This window comes from Microcebus murinus, chromosome 17 (assembly GCF_040939455.1).
Source record: "Microcebus murinus isolate Inina chromosome 17, M.murinus_Inina_mat1.0, whole genome shotgun sequence".
NCBI classification, from domain to species: Eukaryota; Metazoa; Chordata; class Mammalia; order Primates; family Cheirogaleidae; genus Microcebus; species Microcebus murinus.
The window spans coordinates 3,777,253-3,795,000 of record NC_134120.1 but is presented as its reverse complement, the minus strand read 5'-3'; the positions used below and the strand labels follow the sequence as shown (position 1 = coordinate 3,795,000).

The following is a 17,748-nucleotide window of genomic DNA, read 5'->3' as shown; positions in this document are numbered from 1 at the left end:
TTGCCATTAAAGATACAGTAATTAAGGAGGTACTTATAAAGGAAATGAGAAAAGGAAAATCAAATACATAAAAGATTTCAAATTGTTCTGCATTTCTTTTGTTGTCCTTATTTTTTGCCCTTTTTTAAAAAAAAATTCCCCTATCTGAACAAGATATGTTATTAATGGACCCTGAATAGGACAAGTTATTTGTTATAGTAACTTTTGACCTGTTTAATAAGTACTCACGCTGTGTATTGGAGTTTTTATTGTACTCTGCAGTGTACAGTTATGAAGTGTGGTACATAATAAAATAAAAGCAATAATGTTGATATTTCTGAGGGATCCATCAGAGCTGACCTGAAGCAACATATTTCATCCGGTTTGTCTGGGTATGAATGTTTGAAAGTTATAGCTGAAATTACTAGAAACAATACCGTGTTTATGACTTCTGATGGTTTACCATTGTAAGTAACCCTCTGTGGTTCCCCAAACTATTTCTATGACAGTTCATTAGTGTTGGTGTCAAGACACAAATGAAAAAGGTGAAATACATTATAGTATTAGGCAGTAAGATGTTTTGAGCTAAATGTTAGTATTTAATGTGTAACAGTGTAAGGTGCAAACCCGGGGCAGTTCTGAGAGGGGAACGGGAGAGTACGGGTTATTTCTTAGGTATAGGTAGGTTTTATGTGTGTGTAATGTTCAGATCCAGGCTTTGTAAAATCATTAATTTGACTTGAGATAGATTTTTGTAGGAAAGTAGGGAGATGACTAGGGAGGAAGAAAATCTTTTTGCTGGAAAAGTATAGGATGAGTTTCACAGAACATAGTCCTGAGAAGGAGAGCTGTTTAATATTGGGATAGATTGCCATTTGAATCTAAAGAAAACAAATTTATCTATTAAAAGATAAATTACCACTTTAAAATATAATTTATGTGTTTGCTGTCTCTTTTCCTTTTCACATTTTGTGTCCTATTTATCTTTGTATTTCAAGAACACAGGATAGGACCTGGCCCATAGTAGTTTAAAAAACATATGCTTAATTAACAAATTAGTAGTGGAGTTACTCGAAATTTTTTTTTTTTTAACCACACCTCCCAAATAGTGTCAGGCCAAAGAAAAGAAGAAACAAATGGTTTCCTCTCAATGGAGTGAAGATATTCAGTGCTGCCTTTACTATGACTACTGCTTAGTTTTGTTTTATTTTTTCTTATTGAAAGAAAATTATCTGTCTTGATCAGCCAGACCACTTTGAATGCTTTCATTTATATGAAAATCACATGCTTGTATTTGTTGAGATGTATGTAATTATCCAATATGTAAAGTTTCACCCAGGGTAATTTGTAACTAAGCTCTTCTACTAACCTGTAGTACTTCAATACTATTATTATTATTATTATCATTACTAGGGTTTAGATGACAAAAAAATGCATCATCCACTTTTAGCAATTTCATTTCCAGATACAATTTACTCATGAATGCTTTTCTACTAACATTTTGGTTGCTGCCAAAGCAAGTTAAGCTATGTTTTCAAAATGTATTAGTGTGTTCCTCCTGAAAATTTTGTTTTGGGTACCGTGGTGGAGATAGGAAGGATGTTAATTAGTGGCAGATAAGTTTGCAAACATTCTTTCAGCTCAGTGCTGTGGTTTTATGTGACTATGATAAGTCATTGGCATTTCATTTCTTCAATGGAATATTATAAAAATATTAAAACATGGCAACTATTAAAATAGTAATACATAAATGTTTCATGTAACCATGCTTCATATTTTATTTTATAAATAAAACCATTAGCTTAAAAGAAGCCATTATATTTCCAAATTATTAATGTTTTGGAAGTCACACTGCAAATGCAGACACATATGTAAGTGTGTTAATGTGGTTCACCCTTCAAAGTGTGCCATAGGAGCAGTCATCTCTCCCCACTCATGGTGGTCACCACATTTTATATGGCCTGGAATTCTGGGAGTGGAAAACCTGATTGGACCCTCCAGCAAGTGCTCTGATGTTAATCAGCCTAGTGTGTAAGACAGAAAAACTGATAGTCCAAAATTGCACTTTAAGCTAAGACAGACTGTCAGTCTTCAGGAATAGTGGGGAATGGCCTATTTATGTAATCAGATACTAAACCTGGGAGGAAGCTGTCAGGCACATTCTTGTTGTGTAAGCAGCAGGCAAACTGTGCTTTATCTGACAGACAGTGTGTAAATCTGTCCATGCAAAAATCCAAATGTTTAGTTTGCTTCTAGTCACTGTAATAATCTGCTTATTTTTGTCTGCTAGAGCAATGACATCACTTAGCAGAATGTGCTGCAGACAGAAGGCCCAGATAAGGCTATGTTAGTGTCAGTCATTCATTCCTTGATTGGCAAGGAGATAAATAGGAATTTACTTCAGGTTTGCTTTTAGCTAAAAGAATAGACAACATATTCTGAACAGGAATAACTTTATTTAGCTTGGCTATTTTACATCTTAAGAAAATGGGTAGAATATATCATGTTTAATTATAGCTTCTAGGTATAAGTAGCCTACCATACCGGTAACTATTGAATTGTTGTATCCAAAGGGAATCTTCTCTGATTCATTAAGATATAATGTTAACCACAGATACATGGGGTGTGTGTGTGTGTGTGTGTGTGTATATAAAGTTATTTCATTGACTTTTATATTTAAGTGTTATGTTCACTGCCCTTTCCTTTTTTCCATTTAAAAATATTTTATTTCATTATTTGGTTGCTGTGGATGGTAATCACTTCATGAATGTGGATATTTAAGAATCTTTAAGTCAAATCCTATTGTTGAGGGCTTTTTTCATATATATATTTAGTGTGAATAGAACATCTCTTTCCATGATTTAAAGATGTATATTTTATTGGATATTAATTGTGAATAGTGTTTGTTTTCTTTGAAATTTGCTCACTGAATAAGCAATATAACTTTAGGAATTTCTTTTAAAATTTCCATAAGATTGTTTAAATTTTTATTAAACTCTTCTTTTTGGTTTTACCAAATAAATAATTTGTAAGTGTTAACAATAATTGGAAACAGTATTGGTTATTTTAAGCAAACAGGAAACCATAGTCCTGGCCCCTCATAGGATTTTAGGATCAGTGACTTTATAGAACACATGCTTGGGCTCTCACCTGGGAAAGCCAGCTGCACGTTGGATAAACCGAGTGTGGCAAATGTGGCGACTTGGGCCTCCAGGTCCTCTCTTGCCCAGGTACAAGTGCCCAGATGTGTCTGGAAGCAGCCAAATGTGTTTTTCAAAGAAATTTAACAATAGTGATAGGAGAGAAAAAACATGTTAAACCATACATATTTGAAACACTGATTTTTAACCTTATGGAATAAATGTATAATATATTTATGCTGTTTTTGGTGTAAAGTTGTAGCCGCCTTTATTTTGTTTGCCTGAGTACTAAAGTACATTTTTGTAGCACTTTATTTAAATTATTTATTACTTTAGTATTTGATAGCGACTTCACCTAATTAGTCAAATTTTAATTGATTTTGTCACTCGTCACAGTCAAATTGCCCAGGTTTTTCATATCAACTCATTTAGAAACATATACTCTAAGATTTGGTAATTGAATTTTAAAATGTTTCTTCTTCAGCACTCTCCTTTGTTGTCAGCTCTTGTTCACCATATTAATTCCTGGTCAGGTTTATGTTAACTCAGGTGAAAGTTGAAATTCAATCAAAGGATCTGTTTACTTTATAGTAATTAAAATGTGCTAATATTTTCTCTTTTGTTGTTCCCCAAAGGAAATTTTCCTAATTATCTTTCACCTGGGCTTTTATTTAAAGTACTCCGTGCTTCTACCTCTCGTGCGTCGTGACTGTGTGTATATTCCTTGGTGATTTGTTACATATTGTTTTTGAAGAATAATAGATATCAGTATAAACTTATTTATTATGTAAAACATTGGAAATATCTGTAGCTGTTCAGCACAGATCTCTAAATATTCCATGAAGTGGTTTGTAGAAATGCAGATAAGCGTCTCATCTACTTTTTGCCACTTCTGGTTCTTAATTCTTCAGTCTTTGTGAATATCGTCATGTGAATTCCAATGGAATGTTTCTTCCTTATCTTCTGGTTGTATAGTACATTGTAAGTTTCTGTTTATTTGTCTAGTTGCTAGTCTAGATTTTATGATGAAAAGAAAACAAAACCGTTCAGCTCTTTGTATTGCTACTATCTTTTTACTAAAGATTTTTCAAACTGAAATGAATTAAAGCCCAAGAAGTTATTTTACCAAAGGTAATAACAACTCTATTGTTATGTTTTCTATTCTAGTCTCATGATTTTAGTTGAGATTTTCACTTCAATAATTGAGTGCCTACTATCTGTAAGCATTCTAGCAGCTAATTTGGGGATATCGGCTACACCATGCATTCTCTATTCCTTTGCTGTTACTATTCCATCACCTTCCATACCTATAGTTATGATTTTCTAGTATTGTAAAGTTATGCCTAACATAGTTTATTTGAATATTACTTTTTTGTTTGGGTTTTTCTGTCTTGGACAAGTTAAAAAATAAAGAATTATTCAAACCTCTATCTCCTAGAAGATAGGTCTGTTTGTTCCTAGAGATAACTAAGTAGCATTTTGGCTGCATATAGACCCCATTGGCAGAAAAATAGGTCAGAAAATTTGACTGAGACAGAATTTTTTTTACCAATTATAGTGGTTGGCTGGGCCCAGCCAGACAATTTGGTTACTCTTTTCCTTGGAACCCTTTTCTCCCTCTTCTGGAGAGGCACAGCCTTTGATATCTCGTCTTCACGAATTTGGGACCTGTGCTACACCTTATCCTAGGGCTGGATTTAGTATAAAGTTAACGGAAATTGGAATTGTAGAGTTTTACTGTAGGGTTATACTTTGCAGATAATGTATCCCGACTCAACTGACATGTAGACATTAAGCCTGGAAGAACAAGCAAACTGCCAGCGCCGCACGACTCAGTTGGTGTCAGAGTAGGCATCCATTGTATTTCTGTGGCATGGCCTTATTCAAGCAGCTTGGTTTCGAGTTTAAATGTCATTGGGAGCATCATTTATCAGAACACTTCTCATCATATTTTGAGCCTTTGATAAAATTCAAACTTTGTGAGCATTTCTTAATCCATCATTTTCCTGTCCTTACTACGGTATAGGCATTGTGAAAAGTTCTAAAAAAATTCAAAGGCAATGTAATTGTTCTTAAATCATGATAAACTTTTAGGGGACACACATATATAAAAGTAGAAAATAATTCAGAAGTCAGAGTGTGTGAGATAGCATTGTGTCAAATTATGAGTGGTAAATCAACTCATGATAAGATGAAGATACTTGTGTAATGTAGAGAATTAAAATGAAATATCAAACAAAGACAGGGCATTAGTGAAAGCTGCTCTGGTCTCCAAAGTTTATTGTTATCTTTTTATTATTGAGCACCTAGAACGACATCCTTTAAATTTGTGATTGTATCATTATTCATCGCCAACAGGAAACCCTTTAATTGCAGTGAACAGTACAGCACCCTTTGCTCGGATGCCGTGCCCATCTGGGACTCTTCCTCAGGCAACTGGCCAGGGGCTTTGCCAGTGCTCGGTTAGATCTGACCCTGGCATAGCATTCACTGCTATTCTTTCTCAGGGCAAATAGAATTGTTATTACCTTAGGTAAAGTATTAATAATTCCTTAGACTTTAATTCATTTCTTTTGAAAAATCTTTAATAAAAAGGTAGTAGCTATAAAGAAATGCTTTTGTTGTGTTTTTTTCATAAAGTCTAAACTAGCACTCTATTTGACTTTCATTTTTATTGTTTCCTTAGCCCATAATTGAAAAAGTCTTTCTTGTTGTTAACTCTATTTTGATAGCTTCAGTTAATTCTGTATTTTAGCCTCCCTAATCCTATATTTATACCAAATATAAATGTACTTTATCACCTACATCCTTCTAGTTGGTTTTGCTTATGTACTTAATTATATTAGAAAGACATTTAGTTTAATATTTTGAATGCTAGAAGGTATATAATAAATGATAATGTTATTCCACATAGTCTATTGAGGTATTGAAGATTTGAAAAATTAATATAAATGATCTATATGCAGTGTTTATAGATGTCTATCTGTATTTATCTTCTCAAAATAATTTGGAATATATGAGGAGATGAAATCTGCAAATCTATTTTGTGAAAAGAAGAATCCATGGCTGCACACATTGAATTTATAAAATAATGTTTTTTGTACTGAAAATAAGCTGAATATGTAATTGCTTTGCGCTTTTTTTAAGAGTTTCTTTTTCCATCCAAATACAACTCAAATATGTATGCATTCTCTAATTTTTTGTGTGTTTCATTGTGAGTTACCTTTTCCCCACCGCACAAGAGAGGTGTGTGCCAGAAATAGTGAAGAGCTTGCCACTATTAACTACTCTCAGTTGGATCACAGTAACTTTAAAACCTAAAAGCTTATTTTTTATGTTAACCCAATTTTTGTATTTTCCCTTGAACTTATGATTTAGAAAGGAACAAATCAAATCTGTACAACATGATCTTTCAATATGTTTATATGTCAGAATATTATGATTTAAATCAAGCTATGATCCATATCACGTTCTACAATATCTATGTTGAATTAGTCTACTGAGCTAAAATCGCATCTTGGTGATGCTCCAGTGCACAAATGCCCCAAGATATTTACTCTAGAAGTGTACTGTAACTGCTGCTCTTTGGACTCAGGTCTCAGAAAGGGTCAATTTTGTACTGAACTCTGAGATTACTGGGCAATACATCTCAACCCTTCTAGCTAATCTTACCTTGAGCTCAAATGGTTCCTTAGATCATCCTGACATGCTAGAAGGCCGAGATGATGACAAAGTCCAAGACAATGAAATGCCTAAGTGTGGAAAAGCTGCCCTTTCTAGCTCCAGCAAATCACACAGTCACCATCAGAGAAGACAGTCCTTTCTAAATCTGGTAAATGCATTCGAATTTCTAGAAATTCTGTATCCATAATAGACACATAAGGACATGCAGGACAAATTGGAAACATATTTGATAATATATAAGATGCATAGGTCGGTAGAATACTTTCCATTATTTGAATATTTTTTAGGAGAGAAAATATAATTTTTCAGCATGTGTATTGAAGATGAATTTAAACTTCTTTGGTAGAAATATTATTTTATTCATGGAAATTTAATTTAAACCAAATCATGGTGGTGTATGCCTGTATAGTCTCAGCTACTTGGGATTCTGAGGTGGGAGGATTGCTTCAGACCTGGAGTTCGAGACCAGCATGGATATCATAGGAAACCCCATCTCAAGAAAAAAAAGAGAGAGAGAAAAAATTTCATCTATAATTTGAATCTTTTATGAAGTAATTTTTGGGTAAATAATTATGGTTACTGTCCTTGTATACCAAGATCAGAGAGTTAAACACACTGATGTCAGTTAATGGTTCTAATGGAGTTTAGCATTGGCAAATTTAAATCTCATGTGCTATGGTTTGAATCTAAACAGTGCTTATCATCAGCATACTGTCTTTGGCTTATTAATTTTTTTCAGAAAATTACTTCTTTTAAGGTGTCTGATACCTCTTTATTGGAGAGTTGTACCTAGCAGAGATTGCAGGCAAGAAATTATGGCTTTCTTACTGTTGTTGTTTGAAACAATTGTGAAATAGTTTTCTTGATTTAATATTTATAGAACGCCAGTGATCTAGACTGTGATGCAGAATGAAGATGTGTGCTGTCCCCAGTGTTGTATAGAAATACTGACTTGAATACGTACCAGGAATAAAAATTACATTGTCCTGCTGAGGCTGCCCAATGCCAGACACTTGTTATCTGCTCTTTTCTCACCACTGTGGAATATCTAATGCCTAGTATCATTTCTAACCTGTGGCATGCAAGGGACTGAGCAGCACTGTTCATGTGAAATGATTAGCTATTAGTATCGTCTGTTCTTTGCAGATGAATGATGTTTTTCTATAATGTATATTTTTACTAGTAAAATTTTATACAGAAATATTAATGAAACATTTTTTGACATACTATTACAACAGTGTAGTATAAAGTCTTTAATATGACTTTTACAAATTCTGTACAAATCATAGTTTCTTGATTAGTTGGAATATGATAAATTTTCTGAATTGGGACAGGTTTTGCTCATAGCTGCCATAAACATACCAGTTCTGTTTAATATATTAAAATTTAAACGAAAATAATGTAACTAGAGTTGATTTTGTGTTGATTTATTAAATTTGTGCTTTTCACCTTTTTATAAACCTGTTTTTGGTTTTATTGTTAAAACCCATCTTAGTTATATTTGTTAATTTGTTTTAATACTGTAACTGCCCATCTTAAAATGGTGTCATCTTAAAAGTTAGTAAAACATTTTTCCATTGACATGCAATTGAAATGTTCCGAGGTTATCAGCTCTTTGAAATAACATTTTTATAGAATGTATAGGTATATAGCTTGAAGCATAGCAGTCTTGATATAGCTAACATGCTATTTGGTACATTACTTGGTCAAATGTAAAAATAATTTCATCATAAATCTCAGATGAGGGCATTGTTATGGGAGGTTTTTCCTAGAGACGTGGGTATTTGTGGGCTGTATACATACGCACTGTATCTGTTTGATCATGGGCACCTGTGAAGGATAAAGCTAGAGCTCCTTAGAGAATTAGAATCAAATAATCATGAAAAGCAAGCAGTGAAGAGAGATAGGAAAGAGAAATGAAGACAACAAATTAGCGGTTCCTTCTGCCGTCATATCAAATCAAACTTCCTTGTCTGATTATCAAGACCATTTAATCTGCCTTGTAAATTATGCAGCTGTATTTCCCTATCCCATGCTGCCTGCCCCTCACTTCTGGTTCAGGTGATGGCCCCCTGCTCAGGTGTACCATCTATCGCGTTTCTCCGAAAATAAGATGGAGTCTTATTTCCTTTTCCTCAAGAAGACACCCTAGGGCTTATTTTCAGGGGATGTGTTATTTTTTTTAAGTACGGTACAACCATCTACATTTATTCAAATGTAGTTAAATCGCCTTCTTCTGGGACATCATCATCACTCTCCAAACCCCGAATCCCATCCAGAATTTCCTGCGACTCTATTTCCTTTAGAACCGTTGGCCCCAATCCCTCATGTGGAGCAACAGAGCTCTCATGGGGCAGATGAGAAGGGCTCCTCGTCTTTCCCGCTCCGCCATGAAATGCACGGGTTGTGCAGATACACTGCGTAGCCACGCCCATCACTAGGGCTTATTTTTGGGGTAGGGCTTCTATTGCAAAATGCTTAGAAATCCTGCTAGGGCTTATTTTATGGGTAGGTCTTATTTTCGGGGAAACACGGTACTGCCTCCTCCTGCCCTGGGGCTCAGCACTGCTGCCGCCTCCCTTGTGTCAGTTGACCCTGTTCTTGCAGGCCCCTCTGAAGCACCAGGTGAGCCATGAAGCCTTTTCTATTTCAGTCTGTAGCCATTGATACTTTTCTTGAACATCTTTTGAAGCTTTTTTTTCCCCTACAAAGTCCCACATAGTGTGGTGTTCTTGTGTTCTAATTATTTCACTGACATTATTGTTGACCATTGAGTCATAGTCACCCTTTGGGGAGGAATAGCTGTCTTTCATTTATTTATAGGTTTGTATATAGCATGGATCATTGCTAGACACACAGTGAGTTCCAATACATAATTTTTTATTGGTTGATTGCTATAGAAGTAGCTGAACTATAATAATTTGAAGATTGTTAGGATTGTGTTGTAAATGTCCAAAGTTTGAAAGTTAGTCAAGGCATTTGGCAGGAAGGTATAAGTAGGGATTGAAATGCATTTTCTCATTTTAGCTCAGAATATGTATAAGAACAATGATATAAAAGAAATTCTCTTTATATGTTCTTTAAACAGTAATATTAGTCCCATATTAGTGACTACTATTTTAACCTTCCTTACATAAATCCAGTGTTTTTTTTAACCTAACCCGAAGCAATAAAATTTCATTTAGTTCAGACTAGAGAACTGTGGCAATTTAATATATGTCTTGTTCTCCAGGACTTGACTTCTGTGGTTAGTTAAAATTGTTTCAACTTTCCAAGCCCTCCAGCCTTGTGATACAGTTGAAAGGGGGGTAGTTTTGAAAAGGACAGGCAGCCTCTGACTGGAATGGGTCTCATATGCAGAATAATTCCTTCCACCTGTTCTTCTCCTGTTGGCGTTTTAAAGTCTTGCAAGAGACATCAATTTCAGAACTAAACCAACTTCTTAAACATCAAGAAAGAGAGAAGTTTAGTTGACCTTTGTTTGCCAGCACTGTACCGTGTTTCCCCGAAAATAAGACCTACCCATAAAATAAGCCCTAGCAGGATTTCTAAGCATTTTGCAATAGAAGCCCTACCCCAAAAATAAGCCCTAGTGATGGGCGTGGCTACGCAGTGTATCTGCACAACCCGTGCATTTCATGGCGGAGCGGGAAAGACAAGGAGCCCTTCTCATCTGCCCCATGAGAGCTCTGTTGCTCCACATGAGGGATTGGGGCCAGTGGTTCTAAAGGAAATAGAGTCGCAGGAAATTCTGGATGGGATTCGGGGTTTGGAGAGTGATGATGATGTCCCAGAAGAAGGCGATTTAACTACATTTGAATAAATGTAGATGGTTGTACCGTACTTAAAAAAAATAACACATCCCCTGAAAATAAGCCCTAGGGTGTCTTCTTGAGTTCTTTTACCCTGTGTAGATGGGGGTGTTTTGGGAGGCTGAGGTAGGAGGAATTGACCTGTCACCTACATCAGGGATTGTCAGACTACAACCTGAAGGCCAGATCAGGCATACTTCCTGTTTTTGTAAATTAAGTTTTATTGGAACATAACCACGTTAATTTGTTTACATATTATCTATGACTGCTTTTGTGGTATTGCAGCAGAGTTGAGTAGCTGTGTCAAAGACCTTATGGCCCCCAAAGTTGAAAATATTTACTATCTGGTCTTTTACACAGAGTCTCCTCACCTTACCTCATCTAAGATACTATTGTGCTGATGAGTATTGGATACAGAGCATGTGGTGTTAGGGGGAAAATTCCAGCCAAACTTAATATGGTTTTCTGTTAGGCCAGAGTTTATAGTCTCTTTGACAAAGAAAAATTTCATAGCAATGAGGTTTTGAAAGATGAATTCAAATCTTTGAGGGCACAGCAATTGTAATCCTTGAATGATTTTCTTTAGTATGAGTCATTCTCTTGGTTCTTAGTAGACTGAGGCAACCTGGGGTTAATATTCTACTTAATGCTCCTCCCAGAAGTTATTTTGACAAAAAGCTTTTCAACCCTTGAATTGAATTGAAAGGGCCAGAAAAATATGTTTCACAGCTTTTAGAACATGAGTGATATGTTAAGAGGTTTAAAAATGACAGGCTTCGGCATGAGTGAGGTTAAATTTCTTTTCCAACTAGTTAACAAGGATCTAGCCTGTTAATTAGGCTAATTATCACCTGTTCAGGGCAAAAATGCACTCAAGACTCTTGGCTTAAGTAGCTGGCTCCCCTGTGAACTGTGTAAAAGCCCTCAAGGGAGGTTTTCCTACTTTCATCTGGAAGCCATGCTGGAGCCTTCAGAGTTGAATTTAGTAAATGAAACCTTTCTAATCTTAGGTCTTTGTGGCTTCCTAATATAAATTGTGCTCACATTTTATATATAATCCAAAACAGGCAACTCTCAAAATCTAGCCTCATTTAAATAATCTAGATATTCATATTATGAGGAACAATTTTGGTTTAGGATATAACTTCATTAATTGAGGCAAAGTTTTTATTTAGTTTTTGTTTGTATATATATATGTGTATATATATATACACACACACACACACACATACACGCACACACACGCACACGCACGCACACACAAATATGCAGAAGGAGGTGGTCAAAGGTGACCCTGAGTGGCTTAAATACAGTCATTGTTATTTGGCTGTGAGGGCACCTTTTTGATTATTTGATTTTGAGACAATAGACAATTTATTTTCCATGTAATTTAAAGTTGCATGTTATATTTAAGTGTGCTTTATGGTATTTTGGAATTTTATAGAAATAAGATGAACATGATTACTGTGGAATAATACTGGAATATGTAATGTGCTTTTCGTGCCTGTTTTGCATGAAAAAAATAATTTTAAATCTAAAAGCTGTATTGTGTATTTTTACTTGGATGTTCCCTGAGCCAAAAATAATATACACATCTCACAATTATGGTGTTTATAGATACTGAATTTGTGGTTGTGGCAGAATTTCTTAAATTTCTTCATTTTGCTTTGCTATCCTTTGGGGTACTTTTAATGATAAGATGCCCATGTGAATTAATTGAGCATTGTAGTTGCTCTTCAGTATTTTTCTTTATATGCCTTTTTATATGCCTTTTTGTTCAAGAAAGTGATTATTTTTCAGTTATATTTGTAGCTCTGTAGAAATTCATATGGGAACCCTACTAGTCAAATACCACATCATTTTCATTTCATCTCTTAATGTATTATATAATTATTAAGTTATAATCATTAAAGGAGTCTTTTATTCCAAAAAACTGTCAGTACATTGGTAGTATTTGAGTAGCTTAGAAATTGTTGAAACCTTCATTAGTACATTGGGCTGTTTTGCTAGAAATCATATTGTTTCCGCAGTTCTATATTCCGTTTATGCAAAAAGACACGCAATACCTGTCAAGTAAGTTTTTTTGACATCAGTTTAGTTTTACAACAATTACTTTTAGATGTCAGTTAACGTCTTTTCTGTCACAGTTTTGAAAGATAATGGCTGCATAATTTTGTAATATTTTGATAAAAATTGGCTTTTTTTATTAAAATCTTATTTGTAGCACACCAGATCTGGCTCACCGGTGTGCTTTTGTAGATGTGAGTTTGTATGGTTTATTCATTTGACAAGATGGGTCTGAGGTATCATGTAGAAAAGATAAGAAATATTTAAATATTCATTTTGAATTATGAAAATTTTCAAAAATAAAACAGAAGCACTTTGGAAGATTTTAACATGTGGTCATTTTTACTTCAGATTCTTTCTTTTAAAAAGCAAAATATTACAACTATGGTTAGTGCTATACAGCCATCTGCCCCTGCCCCCTCCCCTCAGTGTCTGTCAGTGCCCTCATATGATAATGTCATGCATGTTTTTGCATGTGAACTACATGTATTTATATATTTAATATAGTTTATTTTGTCAAAAAATTTACATAAATAATATAATTATGTACTTGTTTTTCTAATGCAATTACCTTTCTGAATTTCTTTTAGCCCATTCTGATAAATGTGCTGCTACTTTATTCATTTTCACTGCATTATGATTTTCATTTTATGACTAAACTCATTGTTTATCTACTCCCAACCTGATAGATATTTAAGATTATTTAAATTTACTGGAGGATCTTTTACATGTTTGTACATGTGCAACAGTTTGTCAATAGTATATACATAGACTGGACTTTCTGGGGTAAAAAGTAGGGATTAGACATGTTCAATTTTAAAAAGCATTGCTAAAAAAATTATAAGCCAACATTATCCTTAATTGGAGAGATTTGAAAGCAGCATAAAAATATACTAATGATACCTCTTACTATTACAAACAAAGTAATAAAGTATTTTTATCAAAATACCTTTATATATTAGTGAGATATATACAGATTTTTTTATTAAGTTTCTAGGAAATAGAATGAGTAATCCACCTATTTGGATTTAAAGCTTTTTAAATAGTGTATAAAAATATAATTTGAGGAAGTTGACTATAAAACCCTCTCTTAGGGCACTTACTCTAGTTATATGGAAAGGTAAGGTTAGCGAAACAACTCAAAATATAAGTTAGGTATTTTGACAATAAGTCGTCTGCCATTTAGACATTTAAAAATAGACAAATGCTCTAACAGAGTTTCTCTAAGGCCAAAATATCTATTTAAGATAGTGCCGTTAATCACATCATCACAATTCAGCTGCATACTTATTCTTTAGATTAACATTATACGTAATGCCTAGCAATGCCCAGATGAGAATTTCTAGTTATTGTTATACAGTTGACAATGAAGATATTTACCATTCTATCTTCAAAATTTTAAGATTTTGGATTTAAGATTTTTTAAGATTTTAAGATTTTTTAAGATTTTAAGATTTTTAAGATGTGTATTTTAATCTTGGCTCTGTTATTAGAAATCTCAGAGCGAGAGAATTTCAGAGAAGAAGGTCCCTTGGCGTGTGTGAACATCTTGTCTTGCATCTCTGCTCCCTGGATTTATCAGGTGGCCGAGCAGAGGCCCAGCGTCACCTGGATGTTGAGAGGAGGGCTAATAAACAGCACACAGAGCAGCGAATGAAGAAACTTCTTGTAAATGCATCAAGAGTACTAAAAATGCTTAGAATTTAGAAACCTTTATTTAATATATTAATAGGAATCCTTATAAATTTATGCTAAAAGATTAGCTTTTAATTGAGTTTTATGTCACAGGTACCTGTGTGAAAAAGGTCTTTATTTCAAAAAAATTTAGCACAGTAGTGATAGCGATCCCAGGAACTCCGTCATGAAAACACCTTGTGATAGGAATTCCTGAAAGTGCTTTGAATAACATTCTTCATTTAAAATCATTTCCCTCTAACTGCCCAAATCATTCTTACATTGTCTTCTAATTCCTCATGTTGCTATTGAGACGTCTGAACTCATTTGATTTCATTTGCTTGTGACTCTTTTTCCTTCTGAAACCTTTAAGATCTCTTTATATCTGGTTGAACCATGTAGGAAAGTTCAGGGAAGGGGAAGGTAAAAACTGCCCTTTCCATTCCTAATTTGCTAGCACTTTCTGGCCCAGCTATCCCCCTGCAGGTGGCCTCTGCCAAATACAGATGTCATACTCTATGGTGCCTAGCATGTCATTGTTTTTCTAAAAGTTAATTTGTAAATGTTTAAAATTTTAGTAATTAATTTTAAATGTTTAGAATCAAAAAGACCTAAAACAAATATGTTATCATCTCTGTATGTAAATGTGAGTGGTGGACACAGCTCTTCCTTGTTCTGTGTTTTTAACATGCCACAATCTGTAAATAACATAAATGCTGGGATGAAGGGAAGACCAAATGGTATGAGAACTGGGACCCCTGTGGAGCCTGAAGAACCTCGTATTGCTGAGATGTCCACACCTCCTATTCTGATTCTGAAGTCTGGTGAGATTAAAGAAGGAATGAAATTCAACCACCTTTTCAGTTCATCCAGCTGGTCTAAAATCATTTATAGAACACCACTGGGCACCAGGCACTTTTCTGGGCATTGAAGAATAAGGGTGAACCAAATACCATCATATTCTTTTGCTTGCTTGTGTTATTTACCCTTTCCAATTACAATCTTTCCATGATTGTCAATTACTCGTCTTTGTACGTCCTTTAACTGACCTACTATAACGTTCTCTTCACCAGCGAATGTTTGCAAAACAGACCTTTTTTTTAAATAAACTGCAAATTTAGTTAAACAAGAATTTGCTCATAGAAGACCACCATTTGGGGTTAGGAAAGCACGTGTACCACCCCAATCCGGCCTACTGTAAACCATGGGGCTCTGCCTGCCCCTGGGGACTAGAGGGAATCTGTGCCGAGGGCGGCAGCAGTCAGCAGTCAGGGCTGTGAGGCCCTGCCCCACACTTCTGCCGGACGCCCTGCCCCACTATGCGTCTCCTGTCACTGACAGCCTGCCTGCCAGCTCTGCATTTCCAGTGGTTGCCTACCTTTTCATGTCTGCGTTACATGCCACCTCTGGGACGCCTTCTCTCATCTGCCTCACCCCGTTAATTGCTCTTCTTTTAAATTTATGATGGCATTTTATGTTTTTTTTTTCTGGTATTGAGTTTATTTTTTGTGAATGATTTTTCTCATTTAGTAGCCTGTAATTTCCTTGAAAGCCAAATCTGACTCCTTTCCCTTTGATCTCTCTATTCTGTCTAGAGCAGTGTTTTGGTAATGTGGGCATTCGGGTATTCCTACTGTCCAGGCGGAGCACACACGGCTGCCCGACTTCTGGGCACCACTTGCAAGGTAGAACTGCACATTTAGCTCAGGTCTGTCCCGGAGCCTCCTCACAGTGGACTTCCAGAGGGTCTCCTGGGGGTCCAGGATCCCTCGGGTGATGATGAAGACCTTACTGACTTGTGAGAAGGCAAATATTTTAGAATATTTGAGACTCAGAATTTGTATAGTTTCAGGAAACACCCCATTGAGGAGTATATCTTAGTCTTTATAAGGACAGTTTACATAGGTAATATGTTCGGTTCTTTTCAAAGTACCAGTGCATGAACTTAATTATTTTCATAAAGCAAATTGTAAAACACACGAGGTTTTCTGAAAGTCAAGTGGTGGTCTTAGTTCTTTGTTATCTGGCTTTTGTCATTTCACGACAGGCACTAAGCTTTAGTTTAACATTTTTATTACATATGAATAATAGAGTACATATATTGAGGTTTCATAGATGTAATTTTGTTAAATGTACATCATGGTAGATTTAAAAATGAGGGATTTATTTTGTCATTCATAAAGTTGTAATACAGTCTGGAGAAACTATTTTTTAAAAGATAGCATCTACTTAACCTCCTTATTTATTTCTTTTAGGAGAAGGTTAGATCCACAATAAATACATGAAGAAATAAGTAGATAGGGGAATTTATCTTAGAAATAAGATCCCTGTCATGGTTTTGAAATGTTAAATGCATGAAGACCCGTCAAAGAGATATACGGACATGATATTTTTTTTTACGGTGCATTTCGAAGTATTTAGTTATATTTGTCATTCTCTAGTCCCAGTAAGCAATGATCAAATGATATAGTAATTTCAAAGTCAGTGGTTATTAATGGATGTAAATATAGTATCTCTTTACATGTGTTATATAAATAAATAAACTGGCAATTTTAATATTAATGAAACCCTTTAGATATGTTATATGGCATTTCTTAAATATTTAATGTTTTTATTTCTATTATATTTAAGGATCTAACTTTATAAAAACAACTATATAGAATAAAAGAAGGATTTTTATAAAAGCAGTATTGTAATTCGATTCATAAGAATTTGTGAAACTCTGAATTATTAATTTGTTAAAGTAATTCACATTTGCTTCAAAATATGAAAGTTAATTATTTTGACCATGGGATTCTTTATTGGCCCTTATGGGGTTAAGGAAATTTGTAAAATCACGACTCAAGTCTCTGTGCGAAAGTATACACTCTACAGATCTGCTTGTTTATATCGCAATTTAAAACTCAGCTATTAGAATCTTACATTTTTGATGGCAGCGACTTGCTGAAAGCGGGGCCGAATTCACGGCCGTCAGCCCAAGCCACCGCAGTCTCCCAGTGCTTGTCGACTCACCCAGATATTTTAATTTTGATTATTGGGTTTCAATTTGCTTTTATTTGAGTGTTCATTAGCCTGAATTAATTAGGTGGACAGTATTTTATCAGTCACAGGGATTGCTTTAAACTCAGTCGTATTAAAAATAAAAAGTAAATTTTGGCGATGATTACATGAATGCAAGTGAAAAGCGGCAGCAGACCAGCCAGTGGAAGTGCTAAAGGTTTTGTGTGTGGTTCACATCCCTGGTCACCAAAGACATTGAAAGGTCTCAAACTATGAACTGTGAAACGGAAATATTTTCTTGTATAACTACTGATTTGTTATTTTCAGATTTTTCTCACATAGGCAATAATTGAGGTTTATTTTTCTCAAAGACTCGTTTTATAAAATCTGTA

At 34.8% G+C, this 17,748-nt stretch overlaps 1 protein-coding gene across 3 annotated transcripts in view; it reads left to right on the top strand.

The window, feature by feature from the left end:
• The window catches only part of ZNF407 (zinc finger protein 407), a 427,820-nt gene that overhangs the window by 234,347 nt on the left and 175,725 nt on the right, over window positions 1–17,748 (top strand). The window lies entirely within an intron of this gene.